A 16,176-nucleotide genomic window follows, 5' to 3' on the forward strand; every position below is an offset into this window, starting at 1 on the left:
TTATCAAATAGTAGGTGTTTTGTTATTCAAACACATTAATACACATCTACAAGCGTCCTTAACAATGCTGATGTATATATTAGAACGACCATTCATATACACCACAGCAAGACTGCCTCCAAGGGCCAGTGGATAGAGCGTCTGCCCGTCTGAAAAGGATACATTATAGTTTCAACGCTGTTTGCAAATCCTAACTTCCGATTTAACTATTTATGTAGAACTTGAAGATGTTGGTAAATATATACTTAGTAGGAGGTATTATTTGATACGTTCTGTATTTGCCAAATATACTAACAGAAGGCTGTCGTGAGACCTGCATCTCAAGGATGCCCATCCATTTATCCTCTTCAGTTATACGAACACATTTGCATTTGCACAAAATACATGCAGCTATAACTATGAGATAATACGGAAGTCCTCCAAAAGCATATATGCCAAATTAAAAAAGAGGAGACGGAAATTTTAGAACAACAATAGGAAAGCCGACAGTTGGCTACATGAACCAGTACGAGACAAGATTTTTAACTTGGTCAAATCCATTCAAATCCATTCCATTCACTGCCAAAGAGTTTGCTCGGATGTACACATCGGTCCATAGGAACTGGGGCGAGAACACCTCCATGACCGTCCTCTCAGACTCCCGCTCACTGGAGGTGAAGAAGTTAGTTGATGAGCCCCAAAGAATTTAAGGATGATTTGCGATTCATATATCTTGTGATCAGAAAAGATTAGTCAGCTTACAATCCTCAAGAAGAGCAGGACTATAAAACATGTCCACATGCATGCATGTTAACTGATACAATGTTATCGATTTTAATTATCTTAGTTTCCCACAATATTTCAAATTTCAGGAAACACAAACAGTTTCATTTTCTCAAACCAACACCATTTCACACCCAAAGATGATGACGCAGCCATGGTCACAAGAAAGGATCAATGCCAAATGATACCATTGGTTTTGGAGAGTCACTGCCTCTTCTCCGGGAACCATTGGGACTGCACAAAGTTAGAACAAGAGCATACGAACTATGTCCGAACTCCGCGATTTAAGACATGAGGTATCAGATATCAATGGCCATTTAGATGTCCACAGACTTGACATTGATGCTGTTAGTCACAGATGTGACGAACTGGACAGCATGTACATGTACATGCATTTAGAAGCAAGGGTTGGGGATCAAGAACGCAGAAGCAGACGGAACAACATGATGATGTATGGTGTGAGTGAGTCGCCTAATGAAACCTACACTGAGTGTAAAAATAAAGTATTAGATATTCTTAATAAGGCTAGATTCACAAAAGACATGGGTTCACTTGTTCCCAGGGATACTGAAATAGCCCATAGGATATCTAAGAAGCGAACCGACAAAATATGACCCGTAATAGTTAAAATCTGTAAAACTTAGGTCAGCGCTGAAAGAACAAGGCATTGGGCTCGCTAATGATCTTACACTGTTTCAGCGTAATGAGTAAGTAGACTTACAAATTTCAGATTTTACTCTAAGGGAAACAAATTAGTGCAAGAGAATGAGAAGGATAGAGCTGATAACCCAGCACCCAGTCAGCAGCGAGTGCCCCGGAAATCCTCCCGAGATACCAGGAGACAACTGAGATCACACTCACGACCGGCTAGCTCCGGGAGTGGACAGACTGCATAGGGGTGTGGCCAGGGCAAAGGTGTGAATGGTGTCCAGGTAAATTTTACGTTACTTCACAGTGACAGTGAAAGTAACCAGGACTGTGATGACACAGCCACTGTTAGTTTCATTTTTTGGAACGTTTCAGGACTTGTATATAGGTTAATGGACAATGACTTTATTTCATACCTACATCAGTATGATATAATTGGCCTCACAGAAACTTGGGTCACTGACCATGATTTATCAGATATATTTACTGAATATGAGTATGTTATAAAAGTGCAGACAAATTAGCAGACCATGGAAGACTCTCTGGTGGAATTACCATTTTGGTTAAAAAGATATTTTATAAGGATCTCATCTCTATTAAGATAACAGAAAATGCTATTTTCTTTGTATTTGACAAGTCTATGTTTGCTTTTTATCACAATTTCTTATATGCATGTGCTTACATGCATCCAGAGGTTCCACGTGGTACACTAGGATGTCAGCAGATTGTAAACATCGAATCGATATATTTCACAAGAATCTGTATTAAAAAAAATAACATCTGAAAATGACATGTATATTCTCTGTGGCGGAGACTATAATGCCCGCACAGGAACAAAGGCTGACTTTTTTGAAGATGTAATAGTTGAACAAACAGAAAAGCATTGCCAGTCGCGTTACGACTTTATACTAGATTATTTTAAAGAAACACGTTACTCTGTGGATAAGAACATTAATGCCTTCGGTAGATCTTTACTAGATTTGTGTTCAATTTTCAACGTACATATCATGAACAGGTGATGTGGATCAGACTCAGGGCGTGGAAATTACACATTTATTGGATCTCTCGGTGCCAGTCCTGTGGACTATATAATTGCATCATCTTTTATATTTGACTATGTAGCTGATTTCGAGATGTAGCCCATGTAGCAACAATAGTTCTCGTAGTGATAACGTTTCTGTTTATAAGTTTGCTTGGTATGTTCAGCACTGTGAAACTTTCAGAGAAAATTTACTTACAGATGAGATACAGACTGTGTTAAACATGTCACAGGAAGCAGTGTCCGTCAATGTTAATAAGAGTATCGATTGTATAGTTGAGGCAATCTCAAAAGCTGCCTGTGAAATGAAAAGAAAAGTTAAAAATTCAAACTACTCGGAAAGGGTTAATAAGTGGTTTGATAGAGAATGTGAAGAATTGAAACGACAGAAGTGTAAGTACCTAAATAGGTTTAGACAACTTAAAGACAGGGATTCATTACAACTTTAAAATGCAGCAAGAAAAAAGTACAATGCCATTTGAGACAAAAACGAAATTACTACTTCCAAAAACAAAGGATACTCTTAGCAAACAGTATAGATGACCCAACCCAGTTCTGTTCAATATTAAGAAAACTTAGAGGAACATATTCCCAAGGCAATGATATCAGCACAGGTGAATGGGTTTCTCACTTTAAAACTCTTCTCGAATCAAATAGTAATGATATGGATATGGACCATGTACATACTACAGAGTATGACCGAATTCGTGAAACCGATGATGAAATTGGGTAACAAACGTAAAAGAATTATCATTTATTACTGGTTTTAATTATGTGTGGTATAATCAGTGTGTAGAATCAGAACTGCTCTTTTTAATGTCCTTCACTCAGAGACTAAAAGATATGTATTTGCAGAAATGGTTAGAATTAATGTCCAAATCAAATAAATGTTTATGTTATAGAATCATGAAAAGTAATATTGAAATTGAGGCGTAACTCTGTAAACTTGAGTTTTAAAATTTTAGAATTGCACTAGCACGATTTAGATGTTCCTCTCACAACCTGTATATAGAGACTGGTAGATATAATCACACTGATAGAAGAGACAGAATATGCATATTGTGTAACACAAATTCAATTGAAGATGAGTTTCACTTTCTCCTGGTATGTCAAGCTTACAACCATTTACGTGATAAATATTTGCCATCTTTCTACTCTGTACACCCGAATGTCCATAAGTTTGTAGATCTTTTAACTTCATCTGATGATACTATGTTATGTAACCTGGCAACATGTGTTTATCACGCGATGTCACATAGAAACAGAATTGTTAGTTAACAAACACGTCACCTACATGTAAATACGCATTGTACTATAGGCCTGTGGCCTTTTAAGCACTGAATAAAACTGACTGACTCGTGAATAAAAAAAACAAAACAATACTATACTCTGTGTCATTGAAAGAAATCAAACAACTCGGGCAACTTTTGCTGATGAATGGGTCTACAAACAGTGAGAGCCCACAGTATCCACGGGGGTATATTTCTTGATATTGCGTTAAAATGTTTGCCCAAACCAGAAACTGACTTCACTAAATCCGAAAAAGACAGCATCCTCAAATTAAATTTGGAATAGTTTGCACGTGACGCACGCAGTAGCGCAACACATTTGTGTGGGGTGTCATTCCTGTTTGTTCGTTTGTTGGTTTGTTTGTTGTTTAAATTCTGCACTCAACAATATTCCAAATATATGACGGCGGTCTGTAAATAATCGAGTCTGGAGCAGACAATCCAGGGATTGACATCTTCATAGAAGAGCATGCACGAATGTCTGCAGTAGTTGTGAAATGTAGAAACCAAAGGCTGGATCCGCTCGAATTTTATCCGACACAAAACGGAAGTTGACTATTAGAAAGTTGAAGTTGGTTGGATTGGTGGTTGTTTAATGCCGCACTCAGCAATATTCCAGATATATGAGGGCGGTCTGTAAATAATCGAGTCTGGAGCAGACAATCCAGTGATTGACATCATGAGCATCAATTTGGGATACGATGACATGTATCAACCAATATAGCGAGCCTGACTACCCTATCCCGTTAGTCGCCTCTTACGACAAGCATGTCATTCCTGATTTTGACACGTCTGTTAGCAATATGACGATCTGTTAGGGGCGGCCCAACAAGTGGCGTCGAAGATGGTATTACATGTCGATTCCCAAATTGAAACAATATATCAACCCAGAAATCTGTACGTAAAAGATCTATGTGTTAAACCAACAAATAAACAACAAATGGTATACCATCAACAAATGTATTACAAAATTAACCCTCTAGTAACCAGAACTATTTCTAGTTGTTAAAAAAATTCTTAAAATCCTAATTTGACACACCTGTGGTCAAACTAAGACAGAGATGTGTTGATTTCCACTGTTTGTTCAATTGTTTACAAAATTTTGTTTGTATCACCTGTGATACGATGGGTATTAGTGTTTTGGGTTTGCCATGTATCACCTGTGATACGCACTGGAACTCAGCACTCAGGCCAAACATCTAAATAATAACAACTAAAACATAGATAAGAGATTATTTTGGCTTATTATTCTATCATTTTTTATTTTTATGAACACAACCATTTTTCCTCTAGAAATCCTGAGCAACATGAAAAATAAATACTGTGAAATAATTGAATGAAATACAAACTGTATAATCACTTTCAGTGATTAACGACAAATCCTAAAACACTTTGCAGAAGCACAAAGACAGTCACTGACTGACTCCAAACAGTAACAAAACTCATACAGGTTATTTCTCTCACTGAAACAGGTTCCTTTGATCAATTACAAGAGTCTATTTACAAATGTGGAAGTGTTCCTCTCTTTGACAAAGCCTGCATACTCTCTGCATTTAGAGCACATCACATATGTGAGGGGTGCACAGTTCCTGTTCTTGCATCGTTCACGTTTGACGGCCCACTCAGGAAGGTGAGACACTTGGTCCAAACAGACTTCTGCAGGCAAGAGACCACGTCTTACTGTGCGTGATGGTGGAGGACTGAAGTCAGTAGCTCGAGAACGGCCAACCGTCTGCTTCCTGGACACCAAACTGCCAGCTATGCGTCCTTGAAATGTACATAGCTTCATGTGATGAGGGACACCAAGAAGTTTGCTGTGTCTGCGGTAGCGAAGCCAGGCATTAACCAATGCAATGTGGAGGGTATGGAACCAGATGTACATGTACCATCTCCTTGATTTGACTCCAGGTTTGTACAGAAATGTCAGAGAATCCAGCAGGTCTATTCCTCCCATGAATGTGTTATATTCCTGTACTATCTTGGGACAGGTGACCATGATATTCTTCTTCTCCTTTCTGTCAAAGCGCTTCACTTCACGCACAGGTTCCTGTCCAACATAGGATGAAACCAGATCAACTGTGCGGTTGTCATACTACCTCAGTGCAATCACACCAGTGTTGAACTCTACTTTGGAGTCCATACTTCCACGACCTTCTTTCTTTAGGGTCTTCTGGTCTTTCAGTTTACACCCTTTCAGCCTGTTCATCCTCACTGTTCCAACATAGAGGATTCCTCGCTTGTTCAACTGGTCCACCAAATCTAGGGAAGTGAAAAGGTTGTCTGCAAAAACCTTGTAGTTTAGACCTTCAGGAATTGTTCATGTCATACGTATGACTACCTCACCTGTCTTGCCAAGTGGGGAGCGTTCCGTAACATTCATGGCTGCTCCTTGGTACACCTCAAATTGATACAGTATTCCTGAGGCCCCAGCTCTGCCCCACATCTTGAACCCCTACTTGTGAGGTTTGTTCCTCATGTATTGTTTCACTGAGGACTTCCCTTTGAACGGGATCATAACTTCATCCACAGCACTATGTTCTTCTTGTGGGATCTCCTTACATCTCTCTTTCAAGGCCTCCAGCCACGGACATAGCTTCCAAGCAAATAAATCTAAGATTCTTTAAATATCCAAAATGTATCACTGCTGATACAAAGAAAAATAACATGTCCCATTGTATCACTGGTGATACAGATGTTTTTTATTTGGTTGTATGTCACAAAATACAATTATTTTCACCAAATAATGACATCTACTTATAAACAAAACTATTCAAGAATCGAAAACAATACTTTATATACACATTTAAGTTGCCTTTACCTGGATGTCGATGGATTGACGACATACCCTTTTTGGCACCATGAGCACATGTCAAGAAGACCAAAACAGGAAGTGCCAAGTTAGATTTAAAATTAGGACTTCACTACAAAATGAAATATGATCTGAAAATATATCAACTTGTGAAACTACAGAAGGATTTGTTTACATATGATATGTTTATTAAGCTGACTCAGAAGAATTTAGAATCTGTGTATCACTGGTGATACGCTGGTTACTAGAGGGTTAACTACGTTTACAAATCATTACAAACTACTGCACAACAATTACAATGGCAGTTAACAATAGAATGGATGTTCAATATTCAATAACAATAAATAATATGCTGGTAGTGGTCAGTTTCAAATACGCAAATACAGTGGTAATAGCAAAAGTCAGTGATAAAAGTATATATTCATCTTACGGCGAAAGCGGTCAAGCTTCCGAGACGGGCCTAGGCAGCGATTCAGGGGTGGTGAGTGGTCCGCACATGAACGTTGGTCTTGATGTGATGAAAAGGATGAGAGATACGTAAACGTAATATTGTCCCACTATATATACAGCCCAACAAGCCACCGGAAATCCACACACAGCGTTCCCACCAGCCCAGCGGCACTGGAACATTCCACATGTTTCTATAACATACCATCAACCTCCGCGGAATACTGGACCGGAAGTTTACACACCACGCTTGCCAAGCTCCCCACAGCGATATCCCGTTCGCGGAGCTCTCTATACTATCGCTGCCACCAGTCCCCACAGTGATAGATGACCACAACCATGTTTGGAGTTGAACTCGCAGCCGATTGACCGTTATGTTCACAAACAAGTGACGACTGTCGTGACGCCGAATACACTCACCCCTACTAAATTACTTTCGATGTTTGTCAATTTGATTTTTTTATATTTCATTAAAACTATATCATGTAATTGATTAAGTAAGAAAGTAAGAGAGAAGTTGGTTGATTTTCCGTTAGTTTGCAATCTCGAAACAATCTAATTATATAAACAACAAAGTAAATTAATCTGGAAAACATGGTCAGTCGTAAACCTTTTCAAAATGAACTATGATGGCATTCCCAAACACATAAAGAAAACTATGAACGTGGCTACATTTGGGGTTAGAGGGCAAATTTCAAGATTCTTGTAATGGCCGCGCCCACACTGGTGGCAGCGATGTTAACGAGAGTGTAACGAAGGTGTCACGCGCTGGGAAGGAGCTTGTAAACTTGCATCTAAATATTGTAACTTCCTGACGACTAATCACTGTCCAAACACAATTCAATGATCATCTACCGAATCTCAACAAAAACAGTAAAAATACACCGCCATGTAACAATGAAGATGAGCTGCAAGTAGACGATATCTAACCGTCTGATATCTAACCGTCTGCATCAGCAGGGCCCGTTACCAACAAACACATAAGCAACAGCTCCAGCCCAGGTCAGATTAGTCAGAGAGTGAGTGAGTTGGGTTTAATGCCGCTTTTAACAGTATTACAGTTATATCGCGGCGTGTCAGCTTAATGTGGGAGGAAAGCCCGAAGTAATGCATGTCTAAGAGGTTTACCACTTCGGTGAAACCCACGAGCACGGGTATGGTGCTGACAAACCTAGAAACATAACTGGGGCGAACCGGGATTCGAACCCACAATCATAGGTTTCTGGCGCGCCCAAGGGACGCAACTCTGCACAGCGAATCGCGGCGCCTTAGACGATTGGGCCACCCGTGCCCCCGATTAGTCAGAGAGATGGCATTAAGATATCAGTTGCAAACTGCCACTCAGATATTAGACTGGTTGCAACAGGCAACTTGTGTGAGAGTACATGCCCAGGCGGTGCGAAATCGTCTGCACAGATGGCATTTGCTTGCACGACGTCCACAGCACGTCATTTGAATAAGAGGCGTCTGTAGTGCAGGGAACGTCAGCACTGGGATATTCGATGTTGTGCTGGTGTCATATTTTCTTAAAAATCGAGGTTCACTCTTGACTTCCATGACCGAAGAAATCGAGTTTTATGGACGTTAACGTCGGACCACATTATCGTTGTTGGGTGGGGCCACAATGGTTTTGGGTGGTATCACAATGATTGGCCGTATTGCGCTGCATATTTTCCATGACAGAGTCACTGGTCAATTCCTTTCGGGACAACATCATTGCACCACTCGTGGGGCCTTTGCACAACGTGTTGGGTTACGAATTCCTCCATCAGAAAACAAAACATACATGTCCTGCCATGGCCAGCACTTAGTCCTGACCGTTTCCCCATTTGGGACGTCATTGGAGACGTTTACGTCAACGTCAAAATCTACCCACAACTCTCAATAAACTCGGTGTTGCTTTCACTGATGAGTGGAGCAACATGGGTCAACTGACATGAGTCGACTCATTAGAAGCACACCTAGATGAATTCTAGCCAATACCTGATATTAGTGACGTTGGCAACAAATTTGGAATTTAACCCCCGATCTCTGAACGACCTCGTGCGCCACCATCTCAACGCACTAACCATTAAAACCAATTAGATCTGATCGCCTACTCTCCGGCGCATATGGTACTATACAAAAGATTTGCCTTGACGATTCTCACTATCACCTATAATACTTATAATTCCACTCTATAACCTAATAATCATAAAAAACACCTCCCTTAAGTCATCTCGCTCCGTTTCATGATCACGATATTTAAAAACCAATGAAAACTTCTCCCCAACCACGAATGAAGATAAAGGGTCAACACGACTTTGTGACTATAAAATTCCTTCCCGAGAGAAATAGGTCATACCAGGGTGCACACACCTATCTGCTTCTTTCCATGTTAATGGGACATGCCAGGGTGCATGAATCTATCTGCTTCTTTCTCCGTTAAAGGGACACGTGAAACCTCAGGTTGTAATATAAGCTGTAAATGACAAACATAACTTTGCATTAAATCGTATTCAATGTCACAGGAACTTTTGTTGTTCAGTATATATAATAACGTTTAGACATTTATAGGTTTAGCAAATTAAAGTTACAAGCAAGGTAATTCATGTGCACCTTTTGTCAGTTTCATATTTTATTGCATGTTTGCAATCAAAGTGTATGTAAATGAATGTATACTGCGTGTGTTCAATTCAATTGATTCAAACTACAATTGATGTAATTAATGTTTAAATAATGTACCTATTAAGCGAGGTAACTAATATACTCTCCACGCAAAATCGGTGCGCCCGCATTACACTTGTCGTTTAACTCAGTTGTTTATTATTGCTAAATTCTCAGTATTGTTAAGCTTCATTTATGTATAAATTGTACTCATTCAAAAACAAGCCGTTCGGCATGTTTCGTTGTAATCTATAGTAGTTTAGATATGAAAGATGTGGTCATATTATTCAACTAGCAGATTGAAATTTTATATTCATGAGTTTTAAGTAAAGGAACATATTCTCGCCCATGGGCCTGCCCATGGGCCAAACCTTTTTCTCGCCCATGGGCGAAATATTTCAATATCGCTATAAAATAGTTGAATTAAGTTCAAATGAGTTAAATTTTGTGTCATGATACTTGAATGACTACATTTAATGTATTTGCGAAACAAAACCATGGGATTTAAGTAAAGGAACATATTCTCGCCCATGGGCCAAACCTTTTTCTCGCCTATGGGCGAAATATTTCAATATCGCTATGAAATAGTTGAATTAAGTTCAAATGAGTCAAATTTTGTGTCATGATACTTGAATAAATACATTTAATATATTTGAGAAACAAAAACATGAGTTTTAAGTAAAGGAACATATTCTCGCCCATGGGCCTGTCCATGGGCCAAACCTTTTTCTCGCCCATGGGCGAAATATTTCAATATCGCTATAAAATAGTTGAATTAAGTTAAAATGAGTTAAATTTTGTGTCATGATACTTGAATGACTACATTTAATGTATTTGCGGAAAAAACCATGAGTTTTGAGTAAAGAAACATATTCTCGCCCATGGGCCTACCCATGGGCCAGTCTTCGCCCTCGTTGATAAAAATGGATTCTCTCTATTTCGTCAACTTTAAGCGACACGAATCCTTTTGAAAAAGGCAAGTACTCCGCATCCGGAACAACGGGTAGATGCACACGTCAAAAATACTTCTCGGTGTTTCTGACATCAGACATAAGCTGGGACTCTCATTGCATGGAGAGAGGTTCATGGCTGATTTTCGTCCTTGAGTTTGCTTTAATCAGAAATAAAATTACCTGGCTTCTGTTAATATCTGTATCTAGTACCAACCAAAAAACCTGAATCCTCTTTCAAACCAACTGGGGTATCGGATGTTCTGAGGAATGAACAAGCCGATTTCCTAGGATGCGAACCTGCCTCAACTCAAGTAGCTGACTTCTCCTGACCTGAATTGCCAGACTGACCTGACCTGAAATTACCCATATAGATGCATTCCTGGTAGAGTAACTGCACTGCCTGAAATAACTCTTGTGAGTAACCGAGTCATTATCTGCCAAGGCTGCAGTCCAGTGCCGCTGATCCGTCTACTGTTCACCCAAATAAGTCCGAATTTCAGCATACAAACACTGCTTGAAATCTTTAAAAAAATCAGCTGCCCAGCCTGTCAAAATTTTAACCAACATCTTTCGATAAGCGGAAACAATCAAACAAAGTCTCCTTTTCCCGTGCAAACTCGATATCAGTATCAGCACCCCTGTTGTTTGACTGCCTACATTTTCGCCATTTCAAATTTGTTGCTAACAATGGAGTGAGTGAATGCACTTTGATTTTCAAAATGGAAGAAAACAGCCGAACATGGCCACGAGATAAGAAGCAGATCAGGTTGAAAATGCCTCAAATCGCCCTCTATTTGTTGTGTAGATGTGCAGTCTGCCTTCTAGACACTGGCCCATCCAGAACTTTTCCTACTGCCAATCCTGCCATGTTCAACAAGGGTAGATAACTCTACTTCCAGTACAAATCATTTTGGAAATATCCTCCCGCCGCTGTCGACTGCTGTTCAGCGAAAACGACAAAAAAAAATCCAATATTAAAAGAAACTCGATGGTTCGAATTCCATCACGGGACTCCGAAATGGTGTGGCCTCTACGCATGCAGAAATAATATGTAGTATTTAGATTCATCTTTTCTAAATATATATGTTGTGTCCACATGGGAGGTTGAGGTTTCATGCCGAAAATTTTAAAACTGTGCAGTGAGAGAGCGAGTGTATGTCTCGGTGTTTCACTTTGGTGCTGACAAACCTAGAAACGTAATCGGGGCGAACCGGGATTCGAACCCACAATGATAGGTTTCTGGCGTGCCCAAGGGACGCAACTCTGCACAGCGAATTGCGGCGCCTTAGACGACTGGGCCACCCGTGCTCCCTAGTTTTGGTTAGAAAACATGATAGAAATTGACTAAGAGAGACTCAAAGTTTTCCTAGTTTTTTGGGGGACCACAGTGAGCATGAAATTTGGAGATTTGTCACGAAAGTTTTTGGTTCCAAATTCAATGCTGTTCAGGGGATGGAGCATCTGCCCGGAGAGCGGAAGGTCGTTCGCTGGGTCGATCCTCGGGCGCGTCATACCAAAAGACGTTAAAAGATTGTTGTTACCCTGCCCACCACACACACACACACACACACACACACACACACACACATACACACACACGTGCATAGACGTGGCTGTAGTGGCTCAGAGTGTGGTGATATTTTTGTATCTACGACGATCAACCGTGAACAAATTTTGTTCTTCCTAATTTATTGAATATAATTATTTTTAGGAGACACATCAAAGGCAAACTAGCTCTGTTACATTGTCTTTTGAACATCATGTATAACAATGGTAAATCTTCAAAAGGGTACGTATACTTTACCCTCCGACACAAACAGTTCCTACCGCATATACTGCAACCTAAAAATATACTTGAGCGATAACATCACGAAAATTCCAGAATTTATTCAGACTTCGTTTTGTTTGTTGTTTAACGCCGCTCTCAGCAATATTCCATATATATAAGTCTGAACCAGACAATTCATTGTGCACAACGATCCACTTCGTCTTGGTATCATGTGATGCAATCAGTCAAGTCAACGAATCTGACCACCCGATCCATTTACGACCAGATACATTGAAGACCCGTGAAGATCCGGGGAAGAATAGGTCTTCAGCAACCCATGCTTGCCATAAGAGGCGACTATGCTTGTCGTAAGATGCGACCTACGAGGTCGGGTGGTCAGGCTCGCTGACTTGATTGATACATGTCATCGTCTCCCCATAGCGTGCATCGATGTTCATGATGTCAATCACTGGATTGTCTGGTCCAAACTGGAATATTTACAGACAGCCGTCATATACCTGGAATATTGCTGAGTGCGGCCTTCAACAACAAACAAACAAACAAACAAAGATACATTGAAGGTTACTGGTGCCATATTCTAAATCAGCAAGCCCCAGCACCACTTGCCCTTTTGCTGCACGACAATACTCGACAAGCAGCACTTTACAGATTTCCCAAGAACTTAAAGGTACTGCCGTGGCTGTAAGGGTCACCGAATCTGAACCTTATATGACGGATGAGCTAGACAGATGTTAGACTAACATTTAGTCTCTGAAATCTTATATTACACAATATCCTTCTTGACTCTAAAAATTAAAAAATTCCCTATGCTGATGTGGAATAGAGCTAGCTTGAGCTGGCTAGACTTGCTTTTGTATGCATTTCTAGATTATTATTTTTTTATAAAATAAATATATTCCACGATCATGGTAGCTAGCTTGAGCTGGCTAGACTTGCTTTTGTATGCATTTCTAGATTATTATTTTTTCATAAAATAAATATATTCCACGGTCATGGTGCAGGACTAGACAGATGTCTACGTCTACGTCTACGTCTACGTCCACAAGCCACAGGGAATCTGCCGCAATTGCGCCAGCTCTTCGGGGTAGGTTGCCTCTTCAAGGTGACATTCTCAGGCTTCTTAAACAATCGAGTCTTGACTATACAATCCAGTAAACATTCAGTCGCTCGGTATTAAGGGGATAAAACAATGACTGATCGACTCGGAATCAGTATACTTTGTCTGAGTGAGGCATTCATGTCAAACTGACAAAATGTCCATTGAAGAACATAAATCCTAAACAGCCAAAGCAGACAAGAAGTTCCCAGCCATCAAATTGAGTTTGACAAAGGCCAAATCCTCCCTTACAAACATCAGGACTTCACATAATGAAAACTCTCGGAAGCCATATATCCTCCGTCACAAACCTTTGATCAACAGAGATCAAGTGTATTACATCAAGTCTGCCTATGACGAGCTAATCAAGGGAATTGTTGCTAAGCTTAATCGGCTGCTTATCACAACATATCATGTATTTATTATGACTCAAAGTGAGATTGACCAATCAATGAGCAGATCTACTCACCCCACATGTGTTCCGTGTTCCGTCAGTAACAGCCATCTTGGATTTTCAAACACCCACCTCACATATTTCACATGGAAATTCTGGTACCGAAAATCGTTAGTATCCCCCGCCCAACAAAGTTGGCGAGGCATATAGAAACGGGCTCCGTCCGTCCGTCCGTACGTCCGTCCATCGTACGTTTCGTTTCCGGAGCATAACTCAGAAACCGTTCAATATTTTTGATGAAACTTTGCCGGCCTGTCAAGTACATGCTGAACTGGTGCCTTTTGCTATTTAGAAATTTTGGAATTTTTTATTTTTTCGCTTCCATGGCAACAAGATGGACTTAGGTTCCAAACTCTTCTTTTTGTTACAATTTCCATGACAAGTTCCACCTCGGTTAAAAAAGGTTAGGGTTTGTTTAGATTTAATTATGTCATAAATTCTGCTACAGGGGCGGGGGATATAGCCACGGTAGTGGCAAACCCTTGTTTGACATTGTTTTGTGTTTTACTATCATTAATTGTGATCTGCAAGGACATTAATCTGTTTTTAGATGCTCAATACAGTAAACCATAGGCTGTTCTCCATAAAGTTGTGTTTTCTAATTCTCCCCAAAATGTGTTTAACAATATGAGGAAAAATGAATTTGTAAAAGGTATATTCGGTCTAAAAATATAAACATCATCACGGATGAATTAGCCGGAGTATACGCGAACATACTCAAGACATTCAATAGGCTGTCCCTTGCTAAACCTTACGTAATGACTTTGTAGATAGAGACCAGTTTGTATACACGATTTTATGCTACGACCGTAAGACATCTATTGAGTGAGTGAGTGAGTATTGTTTTACGCCGCTTTTAGCAATATTCCAGCAATATCACGGCGGGGGGGCACCAGAAATGGGCTTCCCATGTCGGGAATCGAACCCGGGTCTTCGGCGTGACGAGCGAACGCTTTAACCACTAGGCTACCCGACCGCCCCGACATCTATTGAAGCAAAGAGAGACATAATCTCCTATTCATAACTTACGACTTGAATGTTTTTTCGGCCATTAAAGAAACTATGAATAGACAATACCCTGGATAAGCCAGCAAACCCAAACCACACACACACATAACCTATCAAAACGCACCCTTGTCATACAGACCCTGAAACAAATACACCCACGACATCCCAAGTAAAATAGTTGGCAAGCCTAGATTACCTCAGGTCGTGTAAATGAAATAGTTTCTGGGCTCATTTTTATCATACTTTATTAAGATAACTTAACTGTATTTTTAGGGACTAGAAGTTACTAATAGTAAGCCACCCATAGTCAAATAGCAATAAGAACGGCCGTAACGGGCTTGCCGTGGTCTGATAGACTGACAGTTGGTAAGAAAGGTCCTTAACAGAGAAATCATCACATTCGAAGATTGTAAAGAAAAAGAATTAAGATGTTGTTGTTTTTGTCATTCCAAGATTGTACGTAACAGTGACAACAGTGATATATTAATGGTACCATCTAAACCTACATCAGTAGACATGCATGACTGTTATTTCTATCGATGTAGCAAAACCATCCGTATGCTACCACATCGCACCAGAGACGTCACACCTACATGTACATGGGACACGGTGACAATGGCAACATTGTATGTTGTCATTCTATTAGCTTCTGTGAACATTAGTTCAATGCAAAAGCCGCAGCTTGACCATAGTTTATTCCAAAATGAACAGCATAGGTGAGTGAGTGAGTATGATTTTACGCCGCTTTGAGCAATTATCCAGCAATATCACGGCGGGGGACACACGAAATGGGCTTCACACATTGTACCAATATCGGCAATCGAACCCGGGTCTTCAGCGTAAGGAGCGAACGCTTTAACTCCTAGTCTACCCGACCGTCCCGAACAGCATAGGTAGACTTTTAGAGGGAGTTTACTGTCGGTAGTAAAGCTGTTCCGAAACGTCAACAACAGAGATCATCAGTCTTGAATAACCACCGAACAGATTCCTTAGGGCGTAAAAAGCAAAATAGTGACCAAAAATATGAAGTCACTGAAAATGACACCAGAAGTTAATGAAAATATTAAACATGTCCTCTCCTACTGATGGCTCCCGTCTCCAGCACAATTCCCATGAAGAAAGTCAGTGTTTGTTGCCTTCTGGACCAAACAATCCAGTGATTGATACTATGAGCAACGATAAACGCAATTGGGATATGATGACATGCATCAACCAAGTCAACGAGCCTGACCACCC

General features: G+C 40.2%; 1 pseudogene; it reads right to left on the bottom strand.

Annotated features, from left to right (window-relative positions):
* Positions 1 to 493: 493 nt before the first annotated feature.
* Positions 494 to 13,983, bottom strand: LOC139451727 (piggyBac transposable element-derived protein 3-like; annotated as a pseudogene).
* Between the last annotated feature and the right edge of the window lie 2,193 nt (positions 13,984 to 16,176).

This window comes from Haliotis cracherodii, unplaced genomic scaffold (assembly GCF_022045235.1).
Source record: "Haliotis cracherodii isolate W230 unplaced genomic scaffold, xgHalCrac1.p SCAF_9, whole genome shotgun sequence".
Lineage (NCBI taxonomy): Eukaryota > Metazoa > Mollusca > Gastropoda > Lepetellida > Haliotidae > Haliotis > Haliotis cracherodii.